The sequence below is a fragment of the Rhinopithecus bieti genome, unplaced genomic scaffold (assembly GCF_001698545.2).
Source record: "Rhinopithecus bieti isolate Rb0 unplaced genomic scaffold, ASM169854v2 scaffold_62324, whole genome shotgun sequence".
Classification (NCBI taxonomy): Eukaryota; Metazoa; Chordata; class Mammalia; order Primates; family Cercopithecidae; genus Rhinopithecus; species Rhinopithecus bieti.
In genome coordinates this window covers 85766-106073 of record NW_016823670.1, presented here as the reverse complement: position 1 = coordinate 106073, position 20308 = coordinate 85766, and the positions used below count along the sequence as shown (strand labels likewise).

Sequence of the window (20308 nt, the reverse complement as noted above, 5' to 3'; positions counted from 1 at the left end):
TCCTTTATAAGTTACCCAGTCTTGTGTATTTCTTCATAGCAGCATGAGAATGGACTAATACAGTACGTACAATTACAGGTTGCTAGTCCCTTTTCAGTGCTTTAAGGATTTCCGTCTTCCATAGTTTCTGATGAGTAGTCTGTGACCATTCTTATCTTTGTGCCATATTTTCTCATTTTTTTTCTGACCCTCCCTTCTGAGACTCCAATTACAAATATCCTAGACTTCTTAATATCATTCAAAAGATTACTGATGCTTGTTTCTTTTTTTTTTTTTAAGTTTCCAACTGGTAATCAATTTATTAAAATAGTTGACTTAAACGTCTACAATGGTGACTTCCATCTCAACTCCTGGCTCAATACTGATGGAAGTAATCTGCTTAACAATCTCAGAAGGGCTGTACAAGTCAATGAGTCTCCTGTGGATTCTCATCTGGAAACGATCCCATGGCTTAGAACCTTCACCACATGGAGTTTTTTCTTGTAGTGATTAGTAGGCATTCGAACTGGTCTTTTCACTTTGAGATTCTTTTCCTTTGCTCCTCTGATCAAGTCAGCACACACCTTCTCCAGGGATTTTACGTTGCAGCTTGTTAGAGTGATTCGAATTCGGTGAATTGCCACCTCCTGCTCCATGGTTGTTTTTCCGGTATCCTTAAAAGCCATGGCTGCTGCGCGGCTTCCTGACCGACTTCTTCGGCGGCGAGAGCTAACAGCGGTGAGTCAGGAGCAGGTGTGGGCGGATCAGAGCTCCGCACCACCTACGACCACGTCTTCCTCAAAGAGGTGTTTCATGTTTTAAAAGCTTAATTTCCTTCTGTTTCACTTTGGGTAAAATCTGTCTTCAAGTTTGGTGGTCTTTTTTTGGGCCAATATCTAATCTAAAGTTTATCCTATCCAGTATGTTTCTCATTTCAAATATTGTATTTTCTAGCTGCAGAGTTTGATTTGTACTTGAAAACGTTTTTTATTTTTCTCATCGTCTTAAACATTTGGAGTATACTTATAACCATTGTTTTACTGTTGCTATCTGCCGATTCTATCATCTATGAAATTACTAGATCTGTTTCTATTGATTGATTTGATTACTACTCTGGTTGGGAGGCAATATTTTCCCTACTTCTTTGCTTACTTGGTAATTTTTTTATCAAAATAAATTTATAAAAGTAAACTTCATTTACAATTGGACATGATGAATTTTACATTTTTGTCCTGGATTTTCTGTATTCCTTTAAATATTGTCAGATTTCTTCACCCCCCCTCCCCCCCCACCGGGATGCAGATAAGTTTCTTGGAATTAGCTGGATGGCTTTTGAGATTTGCTTTTAAGATTTGTTAGGGTGAGTTCAGAGCAGGGCTACTTTGATCTCGGAAATAGCCCTCTGAAGGGTCTCATGTTCTGTGAGATAGGAAGTCGTTCTCCTCTGACTGGTTGACAGCCTAAGCTATTCCTGATTCTTGTAAGGTCTGGACACTGTTCTGCCTACTCCTTTCTGATAGTTCTTTCCCTGGCCTTAGTAGTTACCACACATCTATGCATACAGCAGTGTTCAGCCAAAGTGTGAAAGGATTCAAAGATCTCCAGAGCTCTCTCTGTGTCACTCGTTTCTGTTATTCTATCCCACAAATTCTAAGTGTGTGAAACTCCCTGAAATCAGAACTATGTCTCCTCAACTCAGTGAGACCACAAGCCACTGCTTGGGTTTCCCCTGCCTATGTTGCAACCTAGAAACTCTTCTCAGGAGAAAAGATCAGGCAACATCAGGGGTCATCTCATTTCCTTCCCTTTCAGAGATCACTGTCTCGGGTTGTCTATTGAACAATGTCTGAAGAAAGATGTTTCATATATTTTGTCTGACTTTCTAGTTGCTCAAGGTAAGAAGGTAAATGCATTCCTAGTTACTGGATTGTGGCTGGGAGCAGAATTTCAATACTGTTTTTTAATGAGATGTTTTTACTTAATTATTTGAGGATTCCCTTTAGTTATCATAATTTTACATGATGTAAACAGGTAAATGAGAATATTTTCAAAACATATTTTTTCAGTTTTGGGGTGGTTCTCCCAGTTCTGGTTTTTGCCAAAGATAATAGATTTTTAGTATCTGAGTTCCATATGACAATATTTATAAGTCTTGGGTGTATCCATATGGTATGTTATAATGGGAAAAGAAAGATGAAATTCTGCTTTTGTCTGATGTCTTTATAGGTCTTGGAAAGACTTGAAGAAGGGTTGTAAAGTCCATAACTTTACAATAAGACAAAATTAAAAGAATCCAAACCAAAATTGTCCTAGACAATGAAAAGTATCGCTAGGCAGAAGCTGAATCTCTTAAGCTCCCCCGCCAAATCGGCCATGACACAGTCCATAGTTTAACAGTTGTTTCAATTTGAAAATTAATTTTTAGTACTAATTTAAATATTTCATATTAGTATATGAGAATTCTTCCTCCTGTTCAGGCTGTGGTATGGGGAAAAGTCAGTTCCCATCAATACATATTCATATCTACAAGCACAGTGATGAAATTATCCTCATAGCCCCTTGTGTTTGAACAAGCTATGTACTTTTAATTTTAACGGGTTTAACATAATATTCAATATATGTTGATTACTGAATACAACAAAAAGTGTAATAGACACTCCTTGAGAAGCTCATAATCTATTTGGGCAGATGGAAAAAATACTTAGAAAAATTAAAAGGTAGTATAGGACCAGAGTAAGAAAATATTTGGGTGCAGGATATAAAGTATCAGTTGAATTGTAGAGGCAATATATACTAGGTACATTTTCGCCTGGGTGACAGGGCGAGACTCCGTCTCAAAAAAAAAAAAAAAAAACAAAAAAACTATGGTTGTTCACTATAACTAAACATCTCTTTTTTTTGAGACGGAGTCTCGCTCTGTCGCCCAGGCTGGAGTGCAGTGGCGAGATCTAGGCTCACGGCAAGCTCCGCCTCCTAGGTTCACGCCATTCTCCTGCCTCAGCCTCCCTAGTTGCTGGGACTACAGGCGCCCGCCACCATGCCCGGGTAGTTTTTCTGTATTTTTAGTAAGGACAGGGTTTCACCATTTTAGCCAGGATGGTCTCCATCTCCTGACCTCGTGATCCACCCGTCTCTGCCTCCTGAAGTGCTGGGATTACAGGCGTGAGCCACCACGCCCGGCCACATTTCATCTCTTTTAGTCTAACTTACTCATCTACAAAATGGAGATAATACCTGTTTTGCAGTGCAGACCCTGACATACAGGTAGAGTTGCATAAATTAGCTTCTATTCCTTAACTCTTTTCTTCCTTCCTTCTTTCTAGCTAATTTTTAACTCTCTATCCTAGACAACTTTTGCTAAACGTGTATAACATGTAGTACCTACGCATAGGAATATGTTTTTATAGAACAGAATTATTGAAACAACTTCTTACATTTTTGTTATTTTTTCAACGGCAAGAATTCATATATTCCTTCTGAGCCAAGGACATGCAATAAAAAGTAAGAGAGATTCAGAAACTCTGATGATTACTCTCCCAAGAAGGGTGCTTGCTAGGGTGAGGGTCTTGCAGACACAGAAGGAGCTGATGGGGTGAACTGTTGGGATGTTACAAAAGACCTTCAGGAAAATATGTAATCAAAGGCAAGAAATCAGAGAGAAGATTCCCTTAGGGAAAAAGGGAGTGGTTCTGAAGAACTTAGAAGTTTTTCCAGGCAATAGCCACAGATGCTAGCACAAGGACATAGTGGCCACATAGTGTGAGCAAAATGCTTAACTTTTGCTCTTCTTCTAGTATTTACTCTCTTAACCCAGACAACATGAGCTCCAGAAGCCTCATGATGAGTGGAGAAAGAAACATAAATCAGAAGAAGTGGTCAGAAAGATGCCTATATTCACTTCCACCCTTAGGTCTCCAAGCCTCAGTTCCTGGCATGAGGAGGTAGAGGAGAGAAGCTTGGAATAGGATGTGAGATTACAGTTTTAATATAGACTGGACTGGATATTTGAACACCTGAAAATGAATCTTAAATTCTCAAAATGAGGTGGTTCCTACAACTGAAAATAACAAGAAAGCTACGGGATCTCCTGCTATGTTATCCAGGGTTGGAAAAGTGAAATTCAATGGAGCCAGATTAAAAGATGGACTTTTGGACGGGGGCAGTGGTTCATGCCTATAATCCCAGAACTTTGGGAGGCCAAGGTGGGCAGATTACTTGAGGCCAGGAGTTCAATACCAGCCTGGCCAACATGGTGAAACCCCATCTCTACTAAAAATAAAAAATTAGTCAGATGTGGTGGCATGTGCCTGTAGTCCCAGCTACTGGGGTGGGTGAAGCATGAGAATCACTTGAACCTGGGAGGCGGAGGTTGTGGTGAGTCAAAATTGTGCCCCTGCACTCTAGCCTGGCAATGGAGCAAGACCCTGTGTGAGCCTGTGTCCAAAAACAGACAAAAAGCAAACAAAAGCCATGTGGAGTTTGTTTACTCTTTAAACAAATATCCTTCACGTATTGAACTGAACTATAATTAACTCCTCTTTCACTTGCCATTTCCTGTGCTTCCTTTTCCAACCATTACATCTCCTTTGACACATTTTCTTTTTCTTTTCTTTTTTCTTTCTCTTTTTTTTTTTTTTTTTTTTTTTTGAGATATAGTCTCTATAATTAGAGTTAGTAGGGCACATAGCAGGTTTTAATAAGATATCTAGTTCCTCCTCTTAAGGTAACTCATGAGAACCTTTAAGCAAAAGAACTGAAGAATTTCTAATGGGGCAGCTAATCCACTCTTTTGTGCACTCTGTTCTGCTCATGATCTGATGTTAGTTGGGGTTTCTGTTTGTGATTCCTGGGCCTTAACTGCTGATGACAGAGTTCAAAATCGTTGCTTTCTAACTCTGAGAATGACTGCATAATACGACATCATTTTCTACCCCTGAGTATTAATGGTCTATCTTATTCCTCCTACCTGTCCTTCTCCTTGAGGAGGAAGATCATCAATGCACTGTGTGGACTGAAGTGGCTTCATACCCCCTTAATGTTAATGTTCTCGTTTGCTTAAAGTCTGAACTGAATATGGATCCCTCATTTATGAAGCACCATGACACTTCCTGGGTAGTGAACAATTAAACAAACTTCCCAGCAACAGTGGCTATTTTTTTTTTTTTTTTTTTTTTTGCTTTTTCACTTCATGGACAATATTGTATCAAGTTAAATTTGCAACTAGCTTGAGGCTTCACACATGGTGATTTTGAGAAATTGAATTCTGTACCTCAAGTATATTTCCTTTTCCTTGAACTTTACATTCAGGTCAGCTGTCCAGTTCTTAAACAATGGGTTTTTGAGAGGCAATGAGCAACACAATAGCATTTTCTCCTTCAATTCTATCTGCCTTTGAAAAAAATAACCTTTTATTTTTGATTCAAAGAAGAGAGGAGTTTTCTTGTCTTTCTACATCTGTTCCAACTCCTCCAAATGCACAAAAATTTTTTCAGAGCATTCCAGAGTTTCTCAGACTGCACATATAAGATTTTGCATATAGATACATCTTGGTCATAATAACCTTCTACCGAATTTGTAGAAAATAGATGTATTCTACATTTTCATATCTTTATGGCAATATGAATAGATAAGGCTCTTCTTGCAAAAATATCTCCTGAACTATGCAGGAGATGCTTGGAAGACCCAGTCAAAATTATGAAGTATCCCAAGTTTGTATCCTCCTGTGGCTTCCCATATTACAATAATGCCTTTCTTATCCAGGTTCCAGTACTCTCAAGCCCTTGTCCTTCACTTTTCATTTTAGTTTGCATTCATCCAAGTATTTGGATGGAAATTATCAATACCTTATATAAGAATGTATGGGAGGCTGAGGTGGGCGGATCACGAGGTCAGGAGATCGAGACCATCCTGGCTAACAGAGTTAAACCCCGTCTCTGCTAGAAAAATACAGAAAATTAGCCATGCATGGTGGCAAGTACCTGCAGTCCCATCTACTTGGGAGGCTGAGGCAGGAGAATCGCTTGAACCTGGGAGGCCAAGGTTGCAGTGAGCCAAGTTTGTGCCACTGCACTCCAGCCTGGGCGACAGAGCGCGACTCCATCTCAAAAACAAACAAACAAAAAGAATGTCAATGGAGTTAAAAGTATGCTTTCCAGTTTTCAGCCATGGATCATATTTTGTAGCCTTGCCTAATTCCTAAAGTCTCACTCCATGGTGTTTCCTCCTTATTATAAAGATTAGATGGTTTTGCATTGCTGCCATGTGACATTTATACTTCCCAAGCTGCTGTGTCATCTTCTTCTACCATTTAAACTTAGTTTTACTTTAAGTCCACATCTAACCTGTGTGCCTGCATGCCCAGCACATTTTCCACCTTCTACATTTTATTTGACTGGAGAAATCACCTCAGCCTCTCTAGGTCTCTGCTTATCATCACTCTGCTCATTCTTCAAGCCTCACTTGATTACTGCCTCCTCTGTGATGCTTTCCTGGATTTCCTTAGTAAGACATAATTTCTCCTTTTCATACTTCTGTGGTATTAAGTATGCACCAGTTACATGTGACTCATCTCCAAGTGCTTTGGCGTGGAGATGTTATTTATGTTCCTTATATGACTACTGACCACTTTTTTCCAGACTAAATATTGAAACACTTGGACAGATAATTTTTTCTCAATTTTGAGTTTCCTTTAATAAGTTTTAAAACAAATTTTTGAAATTAAATTACATTTTGTTAGGTTGCAAATCTGACAAAGTCCAACGATGAGGTGAGTTTGTTGTGATCAGTTGGCTAGTTGCTAAACTCACAGCTGGTTTGTGTCTGCTGACTAGCAAATTATTGGCCTACAGAAAGTCTACATGGGGAAACAGATTATGATGCAAACGTTGCTTGGAGAGCCCTTGATCAAGAGCAAAACAGGTTGGCAGACTCGAGGGATAGGTTTGGCTAGGTCTGATGGAACATTCCAGTTTTGCCAATAGAAGGAAAAACATTGGAAGGACTTCCCCAGGATCTGGATCTCTTTCCACTGGGTAACATTTAATAAGCACTAACATGGTATCCTCTTTCACTTGCCATTTCCTGTGCTTCCTTTTCCAACCATTACATCTCCTTTGACACATTTTCTTTTTCTTTTTTCTTTCTTTCTTTCTTTCTTTTTTTTTTTTTTTTTTTTTTTGAGATAGAGTCTTGCTCTGTCACCCAGGCTGAAGTACTCACTGCAACTTCCACCTCCCTGGTCCCAGCGATTCTTCTGCCTCAACCTCTTGAGTAGCTGGGATCAGAGATGTGCACCACCACACTCAGCTATTTTTTATTTTTTATTTTATTTTTGCATTTTTAGTAGAGACAGGATTTCACCATGTTGGCCAGACTGGTCTTGAACTCCTGACCTCAGGTGGTCCACTGGCCTCAGCCTCCCAGAGTACTGGGATTATAGGTGTGAGCCACTGTGCCTGGTCTCTTTTTCCTTAAGTGTATCAATACCATCATTTTGCCTACTTATTCTGCCCTGGGAGCCATTCTGTCTCTTTAGGAAGTTTTTGCATCTATCAGATCTCATCTTTTATGTTTTGATGTTTAATAGCATTTAAAGCTTTTTGTTTTGTGTTTTTTAAATGATTTGAAAAAAGTGTGCTCATTAATTAATAAGCAATAAATTCAAACTTGTTGCTTTTTTAAGAAAAAAATGAAAAATTCTGTAACAATGTATCTTAGCCATAAAACACTTGTAATCAGCACTCCTCCAGAAATTTCAGGATGTAAGTTATCTCAATGATAATACTAGAAAATCTTGGGAAGCAAGGATATGGCTAACTTTTTATATCATAGATCCCTACTGCCACAACAAGAGTTAAGACTTAGTAAATTCAGTCATGCATTGCTTAACAACTAGGATATGTTCTTGTAACCACCCAACGGGTTCGTTTTGCCTGCTGCCTGGATAGAGCCAATTTATCAAGAACCAGGAATTGCAGTAGAGAAAGAGTTTAATTCATACAGAGCCAGCTGAATGGGAGACTGGAGTTCTATTACTCAAATCAGTCTCCCTGAAAATTTGGAGGGTAGTGTTTTTCAAGGACAGTTTGAACGGCCAGGGAATGGTGCTGCTGACTGGTTGGAGGTACAATCATAGGGGTGTGGAAAATGGTCCTCATGCATTTCTCGAGTCCACTCCTTTTCTTACTTCCTGCTTAGTGGAGGTGTTAGAATCTGCTTCTCGGTGGGGCCACAGGACTGGTTGGTGGGTCCAGGTGGGGCCACCAGTTATCAGAAATGCAAAAACCTGAAAAGACATCTCAAAAGACCAATCTTAGGTTCTGTAATAGTGATGTTATTTGCAGGAGTAATTGGGGAAGTTGCAGATCTCGTGGCTAATTTGTTAGTCCTACAAAGTCTAGTCCCCAGGAAAGAAAGGGGTTTATTTAAGGAAAGGGCTGTTATCATCTTTGTTCAAAGTTAAACTATAAACTAAGTTCCTCCCAAAGTTAGTTGAACCTATCCCCAGGAATGGACAAGGGCAGCTTGGAGGTTAGAATCAAGATGGAATTTGTTAGGTCAGATCTCTTTCACTGTCATAATTTTGTCCCTGTTATAATGTTTGCAAAGGTGGTTTCAGTGTAGACCTTATAAACACCATATGCTTAGACTATACTAAGTTTATTAAAATATTTTTCTTTTTTTGATAACAAATTAACCTTAGCTTACTATAAATTTTTTACTTTTTAAAGTTTTTAATTTTTTTGAACTTTTAACTCTTTTATAACAGCATAAAACACACTTTGTACAACTGTACAAACATATTTTCTTTATATACTTATTCTATAAGTGCTTTCTATTTTTATTTTTTCCCCTTAAACTTTTTAATTTAAATGAAGACACAAATGCATTACCCTAGGCCTACACAGGGTCTGGATCATCAGTATCACTATCTTCCACCTCCACATCTTGTCCCACTGGAAGATCTTCATGGACAGTAACACGAAGCTCTCATCTCCTGTGATAACAATGCCTTCTTCTGGAATACCTCCTGAAGGACCTGCCTGAGGCTGTTTTATAGTTAATTTCCTATTTTACAAGTAGAAAGAGTATACTCTAAAATACTGATTAAGATATTGTACAGTAAATACATACACCAGTAACAGAGTCTGTTATTATCATTATCAAGTTTTATGTACTGTACCTAATTGTGCTACATTTTTGTATGCCTGGCAGTGCAGTAGGTGCGTTTCACCAAGACCACCACAAACATGTGAGTAATGTGTTGAGCTATGACATTACCAGAGCTACCATGCTGGTATAGACAGGAGACAGGGACTGGGTAGAAGAGGGCAGTTCCCTGGTAAAAGTCTTACTCCCAAGCCTAGAAACCCGCAGCCCTAAATGGGAATAGACATTCCTGTTTGTGCACCCAAATGTTGCCTTTCGGCCTGCCATGACCTTCTGTGCTGTACCCATATAAACCCCAACTCCCAGGCTTGATGAGCAGATGAGCAGATAAGCAAACAAACAGAAGAACAGAGAAGCAGAAGAGTGGTGCTGCAGAGAAGGAGAGAAGAGAAGGAGCATCTGAATGTCAAGAGGAGTTTGGAGGGGGATGGTCAGAGAGGAGATCAGTTGCAGGACAGCCAAACTCCAAGGGAAGATCATCTTCCACTCCAATCCCTTTCCAGCTCCCCATCCATCCTTCCAAGAGCCACCTCCATCACCCAGTAAAATCCCTGCATTCACCATCCTTCAAGTTCATGTGTGACTTGATTCTTCCTGGACACTGGACAAGAACCCAGGTGCCAAGAGGGCACTGAGCTGGTTAACACTTAAGCCATCTGCCGATGGCAGAGCTAAAAGAGCACTGTAGCACACCCACTGGGACTTTGAGAGTCACAGGCACACACCCCTAGATGCCACTGTGGGGCGGGAACCCAAAAGTGCTCACCCTGGCTCCTGCACCTGTCTGTCTACATGCTCCCTCTCCTATAATGGGCTTGTGCAACAGTGGCTGCCCAACAGATGAGCCACACCCCTTCCACATGTCCTGCAAGGGGGATCAGGGAACTCTCCCCCTTCAATGTCAGTAGCTGATAGGAATATTTTAGCTCCATTATAATCTTATAACACCACCTTTGTGTATGTGGTCTGTCATTGACTGAAGTGTCATTATGTGGTACGTTACTGTGTTTATTGAGTGGATGGTCAACTGTATGGGGTACTTGAATAATGAGTGGTGTGAACCTTGGTTTTATGACATCTTCTGAGAGCTGCTTTCAGGTGAGTATAAGAAGAGATATTTCTAGTCTAGGTCCCCACTCCTTTTCTTAGTTCCTGCTTAGTGGAGGTGTTAGAAAAAAAGGTTGGACTCTGGTACTATTTTCCTCCATTGGTTATATGGACTCAAAGCCATAACTTAAGGAAGAATGTCTATTTTTAGATTTGGTGACTGATTTAGATAGATTGCTACAGAAAGTGGTACAAAGATATTTCACACATAGAATATCAAATCCAGGGTGCTTTAGCACTACATTCCAATGGCCTGAGATGGATGGGTGGAAGCCCTGGCAAGCTGAAATAAACCAGGGCAAGCTCCTCTTTGGAATTCACAAGTCTGACAACTGGTGACTCAAGCTCTAGTCAGGAGACCTGAATGTTATGTCTGGCACCACGATACCTTAGTTTACAGAGATTAATCTAACAGGCCTTCAGTTAGTTTGCTTTATTTTAAAATTCTGCTTAGCTTTTTGTTGCCTACTAAATTTCTCCTGATCTATATTTAGATGTAGGTGAGGGCTGTAGATGTGTGCGCTACCAACACCAGCTCCTGGGAGGGAACATTTTCTCACTCACAAGCAAGTGAACTTTGCTTTCTCCATGAAGAAGAATGACCTGCACAATGGCTTTCAGAAGTGGAGAACACGGCTCATGGTTCCCTCCATAGTTCCTCCATGGCCTTTGGTTACCTATTCTCTGAATGGAGGAGCTTGGGTTATGTGAAAAGCAGAGCGACCAGACTACACAAATGCTGTAGTGAGAAGGCAGCAAATTAAAATATCAGAAATTTCAAAAGGAAAGATTTATAATAGTTAGATTTAAAACATGCTCTGAGGCCAGGCATAGTGGCTCACACCTGTAATCCCAGCACTTTGGGAGGCCAAGGCAAGAGGATTGCTTGAGGGCAGGAGTTCAAGACTAGCCTGCACTATATAACAAGACCCTGTCCTGTCTCTATATAAAAAAAAAAAAAAAAAAAAAAAAAAAAAAAAAAAAAAAAAAAAAAAAAAAAAGAAAGGAAACGGAAGAAAAGTGCTTTAATATTCAGAGGCATGAGAGATGCAATGAGTAACATAGGACCTTCTCTAGGGACACTGGGGAAGCACTCTACGGAGGAGGTTCTAATCTAGCCTGGCAAATCTCTCTTCCCTTCATGCCTTGTATTTCCTTCTTCTTTGTGACTTTGCTAATGTTCTTCCTTCCTCTTGGAAAAATTTCCTGTACTAATCCAAAGGCCCCAAGACACGGGGAAATGTGGTAAATCTGAGACTGGAAGGAAGTTACCATCTAATATCGCTCTTATACAGTATAACTATTGTTAATATTATTGCTTGGGTTACTCATTTACTCATATCACAAACACTGACTGAGTGCTTATTATTTGCCAAGCATGGGCAATAAAGAGTTGAAGACCAACAAAGCCTCTGCCTTCCCAGAAGCTTATTTGCTTGTGGGGAAAATAAACAGTGGATCAATTAACAAATAAGTAGATAACATAATGGCACAGCCAGGCGTGGTGGCCTCATGCCTGTAATCCCAGCACTTTGGAAGGCTGAGGTGGGAGGATCGCTTAGGCCCAGGAGTTTGAGACCAGCCTGGGCAACATAGGGAAATCCCATCTCTACCAAAACAAAACAAAACAAACCACAAACGAAACACATGGTGACGTGTGCCGATAGTCTCAGCTACTCAGGAGGCTGAGGTGGGAGGATCACTTGAGCCCAGGAGGCAGAGGTTGCAATGAGCCAAGATCTCCCCACTGCACTCCAACCTGGGTGACAGGGTGAGACCCTGTCTCAAAACAAACAAACAAACAAACAAACAAACAAAACAACCAAAAACCAAAAAAAGTAATGTCAGATGGTGACAGTGTTTTGAAGAAAATAAAGCAGGGTAGGGGAACTAGTGATAACTGGAGATTTGGGTTTCTCCATCTCTGGCTGCTTTTGTATCCTCTGTAAGATGAAAGTGGCAAAGGAAATTCCAGGTTGACTTTTGGGTTCAGTGAGTTTTCTACCTTATGTCTCTTCACTGCCCTTTCCCTCCCCAGAACCTCTAAGATCTGATCCTTAGATTCTGCAATGTAAGTCAGCTTCCTTCTTCTTGGTTGCCAGCTCACTACATTCTTATTCCTGGATAAACCAAAATCTCTTCCTTGTTTTCACATTTTCAAAAGATGTAGAAATCTCTCACCTGCTCATGTTCCTTCCTTTTTGTCTTATGGGTATATACACCTTTTACAATTTTTTCCCTACCAAATGTAGTTGAATATTGGGATGTAGTCATAACAAACACATAAATACAATCCACCATATTTAAATGGACTTATTCATTTAGTCTGCTTAAAATCAAGATAGTAACACAGGCACCAGTGGGTTTCTCTGCAAACTCTGGGCATTTTTAATCCTGGCAATTTTTAAATTGCTTAGCAGTAAAATGGTCAGACAACAGCACCTATTGTTATGAATCCCTGCTCCTTCTTACCTCAATGAGGCTATCATTTCTATCAATTCTGCTGACAGAATTAAGAAGAGCCATTGATTTCCAGTTTGTTTAGCGTTTTTATTCTTAGGATGGGAGTGATGACTTGTAACCTCTTTACATCTAGAGACTCAATTTAAGTCTACCTCTTTCATTCAGCCGTCTCTCACCATTTGCAGCTGCCTGGAATGCCTTCTTTCTCTCAGTTCCTATTTTTGACATTAAAAATCAGGGTACTTAGTTATATTGTACCTCACACCAATCGTTTTACTTGTTAATATCTTTTTTCCTAGTTAGATTGTGACATTTTGGAATAAAAGAAAAAATATCTTTTTTAACTTTACAGCTTCCCAGATTTCATTAGATTAGTATCGATGTGAGTGCCTTTTATACATCAGGCAATGCCTAGTGTATAATATTTTTACTTATGAGTTTTAGCATTTAACTTATCTAATGATCACAACATTTCTATGATGTCATTTGTTTTCATGATTTGTTGAAAGTTGATGGTCAGAAAGGTTAAAAAGTTGTCTGTGGTCATAATTTTTGAGGAGGCGGAGCTAAAGGCCTGTTTGATTCTGAGAACAATTCTGTGCTCCTTCAGCTGAACCACACAGCCCCTCTTAGAGCTTTGTCTCCATAGACACTAAGTGTATTCTTGTTGATTGAGTGAATTAATGGATGAATTATCTGGAGTTCCTTCTGCTTCTGTTTTCTTCTCTGTAAAACGAGGATCATTGCAGGAACCTGAACTAGTAATAGAATAGTCCAACTGAGTTCCCTTAATTTGGTAACCAAGAGAAAGTAGAGTTAATTAACTAGAACCCTTTGCCATGACTGCTCTCTAGACTTTTCATCGCTTTTCTCTGAAAGTCCGGTACTGAGTTCTATTACAAGATAGAACATTTTAGCCACTATTAACATTTTATGGCATTGGTTCCTTTTTTCCTAATACTGTGGGATTAAAACAATGTTCACCAAATTCTGGATGTTTTATTCCTGTTTTTTCATGATGTTTTATAATCCAGGCCTTCTTCATAGAGACACAGGGCTATGTTTTATAACTGCCAGGGTCAAGAAAAGAACAGTGAGATCCTTAAAGATCCTTGTGTGAGATCCTTAAAGAAATAGCTGAGCAGTAACTTCAGACCTTCTGTATGTTTTCCTCAACATTTTCTCTCACTTTTTGTCTCCCTACAACTCATTTTTAGAAAACAAAACACAACACAATTTTGCTCTTTTAAAAGATAGTACAGCTGGGTGCAGTGGTTCATGCTTGTAATCCCAGCACTTTGGGAGGCTGTGGGGGCCAGATCACCTCAGGTCAGGTGTTTAAGACCAGCCTGGCCAATATGGTGAAACCCTGTCTCTACTAAAAATACAAAAATTAGCAGGGTGTGGTGGCAGGCCCCTGTAATCCCAGCTACTTGGGAAGCTGAGGCAGGAGAATCACTCGAACCTGGGAGGTGGAGGTTACAGTGAGCCGAGATTGCACCACTGCACTCCAGCCTGGGTGAAAAAGTAAGACTCTGTCTCAAAAAAAAAAAAAAAAAAAAAAAAAAAAAGAAAGGTAATATACGTGTACTATAATACTTTACAAAGTACAGAAAATATCTAAAGAAAAAGAAACATCTCACAACCTCATCATCTAGATATGACTGCTAACATTTTGACGTTTCAGCTCTTTAATTTAATTTTTGGCCAGAAGACATTTATTTCAAGATATTCTTAAAAACTGTTATAATGCTAATAGAATTTTAAATGGATATTTGTGTACTGACAAATCTATCATAAAGCACATTTTCCCTGCCATGTGGATTGAAACATATTTATAAAATATATTTTCATTTAAAGGACTGCATAGTTCATTGATACAACCCTTCTTTTAAAATTGGTAATTTCAGCCGGGCGCGGTGGCTCAAGCCTGTAATCCCAGCACTTTGGGAGGCCGAGACGGGCGGATCACGAGGTCAGGAGATCGAGACCATCCTGGCTAACACGGTGAAACCCCGTCTTTACTAAAAAAAAAAAATACAAAAAACTAGCCGGGCGAGGTGGCGGGCACCTGTAGTCCCAGCTACTCGGGAGGCTGAGGCAGGAGAATGGCGGAAACCCGGGAGGCGGAGCTTGCAGTGAGCTGAGATCCGGGTACTGCACTCCAGCCTGGGCGGCAGAGCGAGACTCCGTCTCAAAAAAAAAAAAAAAAAAAAAAAAAAAAAAAAAAAAAAAAAATTTGAATTTTAAAAACCATGGGGAGAGAAGGATGAAAAAAAAAAAAAAAAAATTGGTAATTTCACATACCTGGAGATGAGCAGATGTGAAACAAACAAGAAAGGGTAAGAGAGAGCTAGTCTCTTGACTTGACTTATATATATATTTTCAATATGACTTGAAAAAAAGAACTTAACTTAGAGACCTCTAGAACAGTTAGCACAAATAGATTTCTCAGTGTGGTTAAGATGAAGTACAGATACTAAATTTACTCTTTTAGGTGAAATAAATAAAAACTGGATAAGATATATACAGCAACAGTTTTCAAGACATTATACCTCAGACAACAAAGGATAATGACCTGTGAGAGAGGGAAAACAAATTTGGTGAGCCTATGATTGCCCCAGTTTACTGCCTGGAGAGAGATTCCAGGCCTAGGTGCAGAGAGAAGGGCTGCAAATGAAAACCATTGCTCTTTCTGAGTTGAGGAGAGAGACCTGAGAGTCTGCAGGTACTAAGATAGCTGCAATTCATGAGGAAGAGTTCCAGAGAAAAGAAAACTGAGCAGAGAGTGAGCTCTGGATTTCTGTAGTGTTCCTGCTGACTCTTCTGCTGAATCATGATCAGTGCATGTGTGTGGCTGGAGAAAGAACCTCTGAAAAGGTTTAGAGGCACAAATCCTTGGCATCACATAGGTCTGAGAATAGCTCCTCTTTCCACCGGAAAGAGTATAAAAACCACGTAATTCACGGGATATCAGGCAACGTACTCAGAAGGGTTTTGCTTCAGCAGTGAGAAAAAATTAGACCTAGACCAAATGTTGCTCTGATCCTAACAAAACTTAAAAAATGAGACCCTAAAGGATACAACTGTTTCCAGGTAACTTAAATATATACCAGAACAAAGCCGAAGAATATGGGAATATGAAAATATCTAGCAGTCAGTAAGGTAGAATTCATAATATCTATCATGCAACCAAATATTACCATGAATATAAAGAAGCATGAAAATAAATACCCATAATTCCAAGAAAAATCAATTACACATAATTGCCTCGTCAATGACACAGATGATGTAATTAGTAAACAAAGAGCTAATTGTAACTCTGCCAACTCTAGCCATTACACATGTTCAAAAGGCTAGAGGAAAGATTAAATCAGGACACAGAAGAAATAAAAAGACAAAATAAAATATCTACAGATGAAAATTACAATATCTGAGATGAAGCATAAGCAAGATGGGATTCGCAGCAGATTAGGTGTAGAAGAAGGATTAATGAACATCAAAGCATATATGACAACAGTAGCATAAAGTCTGTAAGAAAAGAAATGGAAACATACTGGTATAAGGTTTTACACTATGTATGAAATGGTATAGTATCACTTGAAGAGAGACTGTGACTAAAGACCACCGTACCCTCTTAGGGGAGGAAAAATATCTTTTTTTTCTGCCCATCCTGGGTTCACAGCTGAGGCCAATATAACAAAAAACAGATTAACAACACAGAAGCATACACATTTACTTAGTATAAGTGTTATGTGACTCAGGAGCCGTCATAAGGAAAGAAGACTCAAAGAAACAGACCTGACTATTTTTATAGTAGGTTTGATGAAGAATGGATAGTCACGGCAAAATATAATAGGACAATGGGTGTATGATCTAAAGGTAGTAAACTGGGGGAAATTTAGCAGGGTTTACTTGTTCAGATTTTTCTCCTTGACCTTTTGTTGTGAGAGGCAAGCATGTTTCTTTTCTCTGGGTATAGGGAGGGCACCTCTCACATGAGGGACGTAGGATCTACTTCAGAGAAGTGCCGGGGAAGAACAGTGATCTTCCTGCTTCTGCAGTTTTCTTAAATTCATATAGCTTAAAATATTTAATATGCTAAGGTGTTACATTTGGGGGTAGTATATCTTGATACCCATCACCTGAAACCAATCACTTTATAATAGTAACACAAATGTAGATAATATGCCATAAAGGTGGTAAAATGGAATCATTGGAAAAGTCAACTCATCCAAAAGAAGGCTGGAAGAGGAAAGCAAAAACAAAGAAGAGATGGGAGAAATAAAAAGTAAATCATAGGGACATGAGCATCCCTTAATTTTGGTATACAGGAGGGGTTTGAGGAGTGCCGTCGGATACCAAAGGATGACTGTATATTTTATAAATTAAGAGACTTTCATTCTTTAAATATTCTTGGACTTAAAGTTTTTTAAAAAGAAAACAAATCAAAGCATACTATAGTTGCTAAAACAAATCATTTTAGTAGTAGTATATTCAGTGGCTGAAATGATAGGGAGCATCAATCATTATTTCTTCAATATCACATTATCCTTACTGAAAAAATAAGATATAACTGGGAAATATTCTTGGATCCCTTACACATCCACTTAATTTCTTAAAAGAAGAAAGATAAAATACATGTAACAACAGAAACAAATAAACCATTTACTGTAACATTCCAGGAATCATGGGCTCCTTTTCTTGGCCAGTTTATTTATTTACTTATCTTTATCACCTAGTAGTAGTTTGTTTCCTTTGATAGAATATATGGTAGTCCCACATTGGTGACAGCTGGTGCTCCCTTCATCCAACTGGATCATTTTGAGATGCAGTTTTACATTTTTTTTTTAGCATTTTCTTTGTGTTCCTATATCAGTTATGATGAGCCACTGATAATATTTCGTTCTAAAATGAAACATGTTACTTAGTACATTTTTTTAAGTGTCTTGCTGACTTTTAAAATTTGAATGATGTACAGACTTCGTTTTTTAATGAAATATAAATATTTGCTCATGGTTTCTAAATTCCTTATAAAATAAAATTAATTCAATCTGCAAAAAAGTTAAATGGTAAGAGAGTAAACTCATCACTTAGATATTCATATTAAACGTAAATGGCCTAAACACCCCAACTAAAAGTTAAAAATGGTCTAATTGAATAAAATACCAATATCCAACTATATCTTGCCTATAAGAAAATATTGCCACTTTCAGTATAAAAATATAAATAGGTAAAAGATAAAAGGATGGAAAAAGACATACTATTTTAAATTAATCAAAAGAGGGTGGAGTGGCCATATTGAGTAAATTAGACTTCAAAGCAAATAATATTAATACTACCAGGGATGAAGAACATTATTTCATAATAATACATGTAAACTGATAAAAAGGAAGTAACAAATTTAAACATTTATTCACCTAATATCAGAACTCTAAAATACATAAAGAAAATGCTGATATAACTTCAAATAGAAATAGATAAATCCACTGTTATAGTCAGATTTCAGGACCTTTTCTCAATAACTGATAGAAAAAACAGACAAAAATATCAGTAAGGATATAGAAAAGCTCCAAAATATTATCAATCAACTTGAATTAATTAATATTTATGGGGCCAGGCTTGATGCTCATGCCTGTAATTCCAGCACTTCGGCAGGCCTTGAGCTCAGGAATTCGAGACCAGCCTGGGCAACACACACACACATACACACACACACACACACACACACACATATATATGTATATATACACACACACATGCACACGCAACACATCAGCTAGCAGCAGAATACACATTTTCTTCAAGAGCACACAGAATAATTAGCATGATATGCTATATTCTAGGCCATAAATAATTCTCAACAGACTTAAAATAATTAAACTAATACAAAATATATTCTGTAACTACAATGGAATTAAATTTGAAATCAATAGCAAAAGATATCTGGCAAATCCCCAAATATTTGGTAACTAATATACTTCTAAATGTACCAGGGTCAAATAAGAAATCAAAATAGAAATTAGGAAGTGTTTGACTAAATTAAATACACATTTCAAAATTTTGAGATGCAACAACAGCAGTATTTAGAGGAAAATTTACAATAGTATAGACCTATATTAGAAAAGAGGATCTCAAACCAGTGATCTCAGTTCCTACCTGAAGAAACTAGAAAAGGAAGAGCAAATAAATCCAAAATAAGCAGAAGAAAGTAAGTAATAAAGACCAGAGCTGAAATCAATGAAGTAGAAAACAGAAAAACAAAACAAAAAAAATCTAATAACACCCAAAACTTGTTATTATGCAGATCAGTAAGATTGATAAACCACTGGCCAGACTGATTAGGAATTTATCAAGAAGAAACAAACAATTTTCTTTTTTTGATACCTTATATGTAGCACCCAAAAATAAATAACTTTGATATAACATTTATTCATCTAATAACAGAAGACAGAAATGAGAAAGGTGACATCATTACACATTCCACAGATAGTAAAAGATAATAAGATAATATGATGAAAACTCAGGCCAATAAATTTGACACCTTAGATAAACAGAACAAATTACTTATATGACACCATCTACCAAAGTTCATTCAGGAAGAAATTGATAATCTTAGTAGCTGTATATCTATTAAAGAAATTAAGTTGACAGTTAAAAATTATCCTGCAAAACGTACTTCAAGCTCTGATTGCTTCCCTGGAAAATCGTACCCAATATTTAAGGAGGAAGTAATTCTAATTCTGTGTGAACTTTTCCAGGAAATTGAAGAGGAATAAATATTTTCCAACTCTCCCTGAGACCAGTTCTACTCTATCCAAAACCAGACAAAGACATTCCAAGAAAACAAAACTACAGACCACTGTATGCAAGCAGCAATGGGAAATTAAAAATTATAAAATATCATTTATAATATCAGAAAAAGTAATTATAAAGTACTTAGAAACAAACCTGACAAAAGTGGCTCAAGATTTGAACTCTGTAAACTATAAAACATTGCTGTAAGAAATTAAAGAGGGCAGAAATAAATGGAAACCTCATTTGTGAATTGGATAAATTTAACATTGTGAAGATATAAATTTTCCTTAAATTGGTCTATAATTCAACAGAATCTCGATCAATACCTCAAGAGGCTTTTAAAAATGTTTGCAAAATTTGACAAACTAATCCTAAAATTTATATGAAAATGCAAAGGACCTACAAGAGGCAAACTATCTTTGAAAAAGAAGAGTAAGTTTGAAAGACATATATTTGCCCTCAGGGCTCATTATAAAGCTACGATAATCAAGACAGTGTGAGACTGAAATAAAGATAGACAAAGAAAGACAATTTCTAGGTCATGAGAGCTATGTTTCCTAAAGGAAGGCAGCAGGTACTTATCAACTTTCCCCATGTCCTCAGGATGCCTTAAGCAGTGGTTGCCGAACCACTAGCAGCTTTAGCACCAGCTGGAAGCTTTTTAGAAAAGCTAATTACTGGGCCCACCCCAGACCTGCTGAACTAGAATCTCTGTGGGCAAAGCCCAGGAATCTGTGTTTTGACAAGCTCTCCAGGTGATAATGCTGTCTATTAAAGTTTGAGATTCATTGCC

General features: G+C 38.1%; 1 pseudogene; it reads right to left on the bottom strand.

The window, feature by feature from the left end:
• Positions 1-301: 301 nt before the first annotated feature.
• LOC108521750 (40S ribosomal protein S20 pseudogene) lies at positions 302-715 on the bottom strand (annotated as a pseudogene).
• Positions 716-20308: the final 19593 nt, after the last annotated feature.